The sequence below is a fragment of the Biomphalaria glabrata genome, chromosome 16 (genome assembly GCF_947242115.1).
Source record: "Biomphalaria glabrata chromosome 16, xgBioGlab47.1, whole genome shotgun sequence".
NCBI classification, from domain to species: Eukaryota; Metazoa; Mollusca; class Gastropoda; family Planorbidae; genus Biomphalaria; species Biomphalaria glabrata.
Genome location: NC_074726.1, coordinates 31708935 through 31719651, shown reverse-complemented (window position 1 = coordinate 31719651; position 10717 = coordinate 31708935). Strand labels below are relative to the sequence as shown.

The window sequence follows — 10717 nt, the reverse complement described above, 5'->3', positions numbered from 1 at the left end:
GTAGTCTTGACCTGGTATGCTTTTCGCGCCATTTGTCACGTAAACCATTGGTCGATAAACTCTTTGTCCAGTGAACTAATTATTGTTTTCAAAGAATTGTCATTGAATCTTCTTCAGAGTTAACATACGTTTTATATTTGACGGACAGGCATGGGAGCTCCATTCTCAACATGGAGAGTAAAAAAACAAAACATAAACAAAACACATAACAAAAACAAAATAAAAAAAAAACGGACAAAAGCGAGGCTCACTACCCGATGTTGGCCTATCTGCTTCCACTAACATTTCTACCGAGGCGCCACCTTAAAGGTCAGGGGGATCTGGAATTAACTCGGTGTCATTGAACCAGCTGTCTCTGCACCATTTGTCGTGGCGCCTTTATTGACCTCAACCTATCCCTTGGTTTGTTAGACCGTTGGGGCACCACTCATGATCGGTCAACCGTCTTCCTCCTTCCCTCTCTGTCCTTTGCTTTGTATAAAATCTCTTCCAAAGACAGTCACGTCCATTCTTTTTGTTGTTTTTTTACTAATCGCTTTCTCTGTCTGCCATATTTATTTTTTTTTACAGTGGTAGCAGGCCTTTTTTAAACGATTATAATGTCTTGAATTACTTTCCTTATTTCCGACCCAGTGCAGTCTTGCCAATGTTGGCATTATTTTGACGAGAAACTCGTGCGCTAATGGACACACGCGATGGCTGTGTTGAAGCATGGAGATAGTTTTGGGCTGTATGACACGTTGCGGGGTTGACTGCAGACGCTTGGTACTAGATTGACACGTGATATGACGTAATTATTTTCCTTTTTGAAGTAACGTTTGTAATATGTAAGATAACTTTATTGATCCAATCAAATGGAAATTCAGTTTGATACAATTGACACCCTCAGCGTAACTACTGTACAATAACAATATAGATGCACGATATAGATGCACACACGAACAACACTCACACACGAAAAACACATACACACTCATAACCAGCGCTTTATAAATAGACTTCTATGAATTCTCGATGACAGAATGTTTTTTTTTTTATGTTAGTCATCCAGGGTCTATTATTACTGAATGTTTTAATTTTCTTCTTTGATATAATTATAGTTTCCACAGAACTGGATGTACGAATTAACAGTTGTGGTAAGTTCATCTGTCTGGGCAGTTGTTTACAAACATGTCCCAATCTGTTTGCTCCAGGCAACTTTGTGGCTGTAAAACAGCGTCGTCAGACCATGACTGAATGGACTGTACTTCGGGTTTTGTTGTTTTTAAAACCGATTTGTACACGGGTGTAAGTGTGGTCCGACTCTCCGAGGGGAAATAACGATCGAGATGTGTAGGCCATTTTTATGTTGCTATAACACATGTCCAAGGTTTTATCGTGCCTTGTGGGACAATTAACATATTGACTATGTGTTGGCAAGTGTTGAGCTAACGAAAGATGATTGAAATCTCCCATAACTAGTCGGACAGCATCAGACCTTTTTGTCCCAATTATATGTACAATGTTTAGTACCGGGTATATGTTTTGCTGCTTTCTCTGTGTTGGCTGTGGGTTTTATATACACAAGCATGACGTAAAATTGTGTAAACTCTCTCGGCGGGTAGTATAGCCTGAGATTGTTACATAGTAGTTCAATATCGGTCGTGCACACTTTAGTTTTGATTGAGATATTGAGATATAAGATAATATAAGGTTGCGCAACAAGATCCACTTTATTTAGAATCTTAGAATGGCAAGCTAGGAAGGTTGATTTATGTGTTCAGTTATGGACCTTGTTGATGTCCAAGGGCTGAGCCGAAGGCTCTTCGAGCTCTAAGTTTGAAAAAAAACCCTGTTTGGACGCCAAACAGTAAAAAAAAAAAAAACCTGTGAGAACACAGTTCTGTTTGAGAGAGACCCGAGTCAATGCCTATGTAAAGCATTGCTGTTTCCAATGCATTTGGCCCCCGACGCATGCTTGGCTGCACATGGCCGAAGGCCGATGACACCGGGAGCCTTCGCCATTTTCCTTCGTTATACCAAGCTAACCGTGGGGGACTCGCCATTTATGTAACGGTCCCTTTGATGAACAGCGCATATATGTGTGACAGGTTTGTGGGGACTTTTTTTTACAACCCCCGCCCGTTCAAGAGGTGGACTCTCGTCTACCCGTGGGCATCCCCACAGGAGTTATGTTTCGCCATTCATTTAGCCTAGCTACCCCCTCAAGTAGCCGTTTCCACCCAGGTGCCACGATGGGGCAGAACAGCGTACCCGGGAAATTATGGACCTAGATTTAGTCTAGAATCTAGACTTGAAAAAAGGTGTGGGGATATTATAGATCTAATTGTTATAACAATAAGCTACATATTAGAAATTTAGTTTTCGGTTTTTCAACACCGGGAAATATAGATCTATTTAAAATATGACATTTTTACAATTTATTGTAGTAGCGGTATCGTAATATTATTGGGTTGGAAAGATTCCATGTCTCTTGCAAAGCAACATCAAGTATGCAACGACATCTCCAACCATTAATAACCTTGACCTTGTGCTAGTACACGTAGGGAAAAGAATAAGGCCACCAGACGTCTGCACACCCACGCAGACAACTCTTACTACCTGTCATGTCTGAGTGTCAAGTTTTAGTCTCGCCGCTAGGGGTGGGGGAGTTAGAATATCCAATCAGAAACAAGATAACAAGTTTATAATAAATGTCTTTAAAAACATAAATAAAAAAAAATCGGCTCATAATTTATGGCTCTGTACCAATCAATGATTGTAAATAGCCTACTAGGTAATGTACCAATCAATAATTCGTATCTTTCTTATCTTATGTTGCTTCAAAAAAAGAGGATGATTACACAATTGTAGGTAATCAGTAGTGTAGCAATGAATCAGTGTTGGTAATTAACAATATACCAGTCAGTGATTGTAGGTAAAAGATTGTTTGATTTGGAATAGTTTATTTTGGGAAAGGGGGCGATATGGTATGACCATTTAAGCCATTACTTTTCTTTTGACGGTACGCACCGCTACGGCGTACCGGCACCTTTTTCAATGTGGGCAAAAAATTGCTTTTCTTGTATTTTAACGTTTATTATTAATTTATAAATAGTTAAAAGTAAGGCAATCCATCACTGAGTGCCGGCATCTATTTTCTTTTTACAAAAATAAAAAGCACTGGGTAAGACCATTAACTTATTGGCACGAGTCGCCGTGGTCAATATTAAATCACGCTGTTTTGCACTGAGCCAACTTCTGCACTGATCGCGAAGGACCCGCTCGGGAAAGACAGCCATATGAACTCTCCGTGACCTACGCCTTCTTCGATGTAGCGCAACCAGACACAAAAATCTCAAGCATAGAAGATTACTTCATAGACGGTTGTGATGGTAGACTGGCAGAAGTCTGTGACGGGGGAAGACCTGTAACACTAAGACGGAACTGTTCGATGGGTCAACCGAACTGGACACTTCGTAACAGTATAAATGTCAGTTGGTCGACACAGATGAACGTGGGTGGGTGCACTATGAGCTACAACCCCAGCTCCATTTTGTTTTATCCGCTCTAAAAACTCCAAAAGGGGGGGGGATAAATACCTGTGTGGTGAAGCACTTGGCTTCCTATGGTTCTCAGCAAGAATTTCTGAAGACTGGTATTTTTAATTTCGTGATAATTATGACGCCTGTGTCTACACAACTCTAATGGGTACCTAGCATTAATGGGGCGGGGTAAAGGAGGTTGGTCGTTGTGCTGGCCACATGGCACTATCGTTAAGCGTTGGCTTTTTAAACAGACAGGGCCGGATTAAAATGCGTCCAGGCCCCGGGGCAGGATTTTGTCCCATACACTTTTTCGAAAAGCTTTAAAAAGACTTATATGATTATTATGAATAACAATACCGGTACTTAAATCCGGAGCTACATTTACATATTATTATTATTATTAAAGACTCATGAGCATGCAACAAGCGGGCACTTGTTAATCACGACAATGTTGCCAACCGACTTAAGATTGTGGTGGCAAAAATACAAATAGAATGTTTGACCAAAACAAAAAGTTCAGACCCGTCATAATTCGGTAATATTTTTCTTTTTTTATAGAGGCTATAGCCCGGCATGATCTCACTTAAATCCGGCCCTGAAAACAATGGCCTTTACATCATCTGACCTACAAATGGTGAGGTCTGAAAAGATACTTTTTATAATACCGGTACTAAAAACAAGGGAGAGAAAGCATGTTTGCTTTCATTGAGTAGTTCCACAAATTCAGTTTTAAAAAAAAAAGTCTAATTATGCTTCCTACATGTTTTACTTTTGTTTATTTCCCCATTATTATAACATGTAGTTGATACAAGTTCAGACCTGACCCTGAATTCTGAGATCCAGCTAGGCGCCCACTATCTCGGGGACTTTAAACCAGTCGTGCAGACCGACCTCCGTCTCTATTTCGTAGTGTTGACCACCCGCGCCCTTTTTTTTTCCAACACACACAAATGAAGAGATGGGGCGAGAATGGATAAGTAGGCCTATTGCAACAGTGGGCATCTGTTCATTAACAGCACATCAATCTCTGGTCAGGTGTGTTGTGGGGTCACGGAGGTCACGGTTGTGGCAGCGAGCAGTGAGAAAAGGTTACATCATACGAGATCACCAGCTGCTTGCTTCATAGTAACTTTATACATACTCATCTCTTTGCCTTTGATTCCGAAGATTGTGTGACTAAAGATGAATGTCCCATTTAACGTGGCAAAGCAGACCCAGTTGCGACCTGCATATTTTGCCACAACTTATGCATAAAAAGCAGGTTCTCTGAGGCCTACGTTCTTTTTTTTTTTTTTTTTTTCGTCGACTGCGCCTGTCTTATCTGATGAATTACAGACGTTACTTCAAAGGAAAATTACGGCCTATGAGAATCCAGTTATCTAGTTAATTAGTGATTTAGTATTTTCCAAGTCATTGCTTTTCCTGGCTGATTCAGACAACCCATTCCATGCTCTAATAGCACCATTGAAGAAGGAGCACTTGTACACATTTGTCCTAGCACGTGGAACAAGTAATGTGCTTTACCCTGCTGTCTTTCTGAGTATTTTATTTTGTTTTCAGAAAACTTTCAGACAAGATAATTTTTATTGATCCAATCAAATGGAAATTGTTTGTCTAGAACTGTCTTTGACCACCTCAAGTAACTACTGTAACAATAACAATATAGATGCAAATGCAAACACCATTCACACACGGAACACATACACCCTAACAACCAGCGCTTTAGAAGATAGACTTCACAACCAGCGTTTTATAAATTAGACTTCTATTGACTTCACAACCAGCGTTTTAAAAGTTAGACTTGTATGGACTTCTCGATGAAGACAGATGACCTTTCGTGTTTGTAAATTATGGTACAGCTAGTGTCATGTAGTATTGCTACTTTACTTTTTAACCTTCTGAGTGATTTTGATCATTGTGCTACTCTAATCAAATGTATTCTTTTCTGGCAGTTGTTTTTCTCTGTCGCCTCGATCAAAATGGCGCCTCATTTGATCTTTATAGCGCATGGGGGAGGGGGTGGGTCTCTGTTACGCCATCCTTCATTACGCTTAATTTAAAGATTGCATTTGGCATGCAATCATTCCAATACACAATACTCATATATAATAGAATAATATAACTAAGTGCTTAAAAAAATAATTCCATTAGGAAAATAAGAGTTTAGATTTCAACAGTAGAAAGGTGGAAGAAATTGGTGTTAATATAAAGGCCTATAGGTCTGTGATTTGTCTCAATTTTGAAAGAAAAAAATATATCACGAGATTTTTTAATTAGGAATCACTAAGTGCGCAAACAATTCCCGAAATTCGCAAAGTAGGCCTACTTGAATTGTATCTAGTGATCTTTATCTTCGCACATTTTAAGAATTTTTAATTGAAGTAGAGCGAGAGAGAGAGAGTGTGTGTGTATCTATGATGCAGATATCTATGATGCAGATATTCTGCTCTATGACAAAGTTCGTTGGTTATAGAGAGAAACATTTTAAGCTTCAATTTTTACCGATTAAAAAAAAAAACATCTTATTATTCACTATTCACTGTGCAGAGATAACGAACGATCTGTAGATGACAGCTCTTTTATTTTTATTACGAACATGTTATGCTAATTTAAAAAAGATCAACAACGTCATAAACATAGTCAATATTTGATGGAATGGTTATTAATTATTTACGATGGGGGATTATTTACGAGGATGGTCGTGCGGTATGCGCGCTGGACTGTCGTTCGCGATGGTCCCGGGTTCAAACCCAGCTCGCTCCCCTCTCCCGTCGTCCTGAGGACGGTTTGGACTAGGAAGTAAATTATCTTCAACTCTGAATGAACATCCGAAACATGTAAAACATTTTACAAACAAACATAATAATTTAGTGAAAAAAAAAGGACATGTTATTACGCAATCCTTTGTGTAATCTAACCATCGAATTTGTCGGCACATCTGGGAAGCGTGGTCGAGAGACTAAGAACGCTTGAACTTAACTTTGCTTGGCTACCTATAAAAGGGGCTCGAGGTTCGACACCCGACTCGAGCAGTTAACAAACAAAAATGTAGGCTCAAGGCGCTGGGATAACATTACAAACATAAACAGGAGAGCTAAAATGACACAAACTAATCTAAATAAAAAGTTTTAAACAGATATGTCTTATTAATGTTCTTCTTGAATTTAGTGTAGCATGTCTGTCTGAGATCAATGGGGAGTGAGTTCCAAACCTTTGGTCCGTGCACATAAATTGCCCGCAGACCGTAGCTTGTGAGGAAGTTATAGTTCTAACATGTGTTGCCTATAGGTAAATCCGGCCCTGGTACTAAGTTTAATTTGATGTAGGCCCCCCAACCTAAGACAAAGGTAACGGTAGTCGCGAGATTGTACTTTAAATCCTAATTATTTCAAATAAAAGTGTCTCCAGGGCTACTAACTCTGATCAAACTTCAATTTTGTATTGTTTATATTGCTCTCTTTTGGATGACGAGTTTGCCCACCACTGGTTAGTATATTGTGTGTATGTGTATTGAGGGGTCACGGGTCAGAGTAATTTAAGCGATCTATTGTGTCATAGCAACTAAACGTCGAAGTGTGGGTCTATCTAGTTCCGGATGTAACAAATGCACATGTCTCGGATAAACTGGCCAATCCCAATCTATTAGACCTAATCTCGGTCAAGTTTTGACACAGAAGCCTATTGGTCACGTGCGGTCGAAGTGAATAGAGCTCAGTGTGTTGCCAGCATTCAAATGAAATGGGACGCTCCTATGAGGCTAATCCTATCTATTGCCTATCTCGTTATGTCCCTTGTGTCTAATCTTCGGTTCCAGGTATGTTTGCAGTGTCTTCTAGATTTAATTTAAATTTAGTAATGCCATCTTATTATCTAGTCAATATTTACTTGCTTTGGCAACTAACTCTTTATCAACTTTATGGTAATTCTGTCAAAGATTAAATAACTTTTATAACATGATTAATTTATGTCTAGATTCTAGAGATGTATAGGCTATAGACTATAATATGGATTATAGATATAGACTATTCACTCTTATAGGGAATATAGGCCTTTTAGATAAAGTAAATTTGCTTACGTCACGATAATGATAACCGGCTCATCTGTATCTAGATCTAGAGACTCTTAGTATCTAGAAGTCTAGATAGATCTAGCTCTAATCTAGATTGAGATTCTAGTGGTCTATAAGCCTAGATCTACATATTTATTACTATATATTTCTAGGCTAAAGATCTATATATATAGTATATTATATATATATATATATTTAATATATATATATATATATGGAGGCGCAGCGGCTGAGCCGTAAAGCGCTTGCCTTCTGAACCTGGTAACCTGGGGTCCCGGGTTTGAATCCCGGTGAAGGCTGGGATTTTTATATCGGGATCCTTGGGCGCCTCTGAGTCCACCCAGCTCTAATGGGTACACCTGACATTAGTTGGGGAAAAGTAAAGGCGGTTGGTCGTTGTGCTGGCCACATGACACCCTCGTTAACCGTAGGCCACAGAATCAGATGACCTTTACATCATCTGCCCTATAGACCACAAGGTCTAAAAGGGGAACTTTACTTTATATATATATATATATATATATATATATAGAGAGAGAGAGAGAGAGAGAGAGAGAATTCTAGATCTAGTAAACATCTAACTACTGTTGTGTTATTGTTACCTGCATCAAGTGTATCCTAGGCCTAGTCTTACTTTGTACTTATCATATTTGTGAAAAGAAAATGTTGCCTTAATAACATAACTAGCTACTTAGTTTAGATTTTAGGTCTTAAGTTGTTCATTTGTGTCGAAATATGCATTGACAACTTGGTCTGCATAGCCATGTGAAATACTGCAGGCCTACTCATCCATAATCTTTGTATTAAAGATGGTGTCACTCATCCATAATCTTTGTATTAAAGATGGTGTCACTCATCCATAATCTTTGTATTAAAGATGGTGTTACTCATCCATAATCTTTGTATTAAAGATGGTGTCACTCATCCATAATTTTTGTATTAAAGATGGTGTCACTCATCCATAATAATCTTTGTTTTAAAGATGGTGTCACTCATCCATAATCTTTGTATTAAAGATGGTGTCATTCATCCATAATCTTTGTATTAAAGACTGTCTGCTTATCCATAACCTTCACAGTCCTTTGTATTAAAGATGGTGCCTTATTATGCTAGAAATATAACTTAGATCTAGTGGGAAGCGTGGTCGAGAGACTAAGTGTGCTTGACCTTGTCTTGTCTTGGCTACTTAGAAGGGGGCTCGAAGTTCGACACCCGACTCGGGCAGAGTTGCGCTTACTGAGCGCCTAAAGGCAGCACGGAAAACCAATTCCTAGATACCCCCCCCCCCCACACTGGTCCACAAATAAGATTGGACCAAAGCGCTCTGAGCATGCTATAGGCATGAAAGTAGCGCTATATAAAAGCTATAATAATAGTGTTTAAAAAATTTAGCAACCAATTATATTTTAAACAGGAGTGTTGTAATGAATAGTTTTTAACTTTTCTTTTCAGATCAAAACACAGATCTCTTCTTTGTAATATAAAAAGGGAACATCATACAGATTGCTAGAAATTATTGCCTCTGAAAAGCAGACAGTAAATAAAAACGCTAAAAAAATTGGTGTATCAAGGATGCCGGCATTCTTTAAGGCAAGTAGTCATTGACAAAGGTAGAATTTAACAATTTTGAATTTAATGTCATTGTCATAAAATTTTCCTAATAAGCAAGGGCAAGCTATTAAACCACTGATTTAGCAAAGCAAATATCTGTAAGTTTCATTCTTTTTTTGTGTGTTGCTTTATCTTTTGTGTTATTGCATGCAAATTGAGCATGTTTTTAATTGAAGTTATTTAAAGAATAATTATGTTAATTAATAACTCATTAAGCTTCATATAGTTTTTATAGATCTATTTTTAATAGTTAAGTTGAAATTTTATCTTCAAAAAAACTTAACAACTCTGATTTCATAGTCCAATGTTTTATATATTCATATAATTAAATTTGAGAACATTTTCAGATCAATGTCTAGTTATCAGATGATTATAACCATCACTTGTGAGGAACTGGTCAGAAGTTAAAACATGTGTAAAGTGTTATGCTACAAAGTGTTATTTAAGGCAAGTAATCCATTCATTGTGATTTAGGCATTTTTCATTTAAATTCATTGTTTCATTTGAAGTATGCTAATTAGGAACAGGAAAGCTGTGGAACTACTGATCTAGCAAGTTGTTTTTTTTTTGTTTTTTTTTTTTAATGTTTCAGTTATGTTCTTTTTTTTGTTTTTTTTTGCATGCAATTTGAGAATATATTTTTAATGTTTATATAACATTTAAAGAATAATTTTCTGATTTTATAGAACATTTTGTAATTAAAAATATATGCATAACAATGGTTGAATTTCATAATGCTTGATGTGCATCTCGAAATAATGAATTCAAACTTTTTTTTGTTAGCAGCCAGAGTTTCAACACAAGCTTCATATCACATTAAAAATGTTCAGAACGAGATATTAAGGTGTACAGCCTTGTGAGCGAAGTGAAGGACAGTTGACAGATTGTGTGTGATGCCCCAGCAGTTCAACAAAGGAACAGGTGAGGGTGTTGTGATGGAAAGTAGTGAAGATAAGATGATCAATTTTTTTTTTCCAAAGACACTGCTTCAAATGCTATAATTTATGTAATTTAGACTTAAGTTTCTTTTGATGCTTGCTTAATAAAGAATAGGTAGGCAGTTGGTATATATAGATATTGAGCAGCACAGTAAGTAATAGTATAGTTTTTTTGACTTTGTACTGCATGCTAATTAAACTTGTTTTTAATATTAACATAACACTTTGTATATTTTTCTGTTATCTTAGTTTTTGGAAACTAGTTTTAAATATATGCATATTAGAAAAGCCTGATTATGATTGATGTATTATTTATGAGATAGGTAAACTCAGGTTTAGCCTTACTACTTGGTAAAAAAGTCAATATCTTCAAAATAAACTCTTTCTCTTTGCAGTCATAACATCCATATTCTCATATTTTATAACATTTTCAGTTCCAAATGCAGTTTACAGCCAAGTGATCTAGAAATGGGATCTAGATTATGAGAACTATGACTAAGAGACATCTGAGAAATAAAAAGCACCTATAATCAGAATTGTATCAAGCTTGTACCATATTTCTCTTTTTAAGG

General features: G+C 37.3%; 1 long non-coding RNA gene across 1 annotated transcript; it reads left to right on the top strand.

Annotated features, from left to right (window-relative positions):
• The first annotated feature begins 9548 nt into the window (after nt 1-9548).
• On the top strand, nt 9549-10713 carry LOC129923281 (uncharacterized). Its single transcript, XR_008775223.1, has 3 exons — nt 9549-9658; nt 9998-10128; nt 10580-10713. It is a non-coding gene; the product is annotated as an uncharacterized LOC129923281 (long non-coding RNA).
• Nucleotides 10714-10717: the final 4 nt, after the last annotated feature.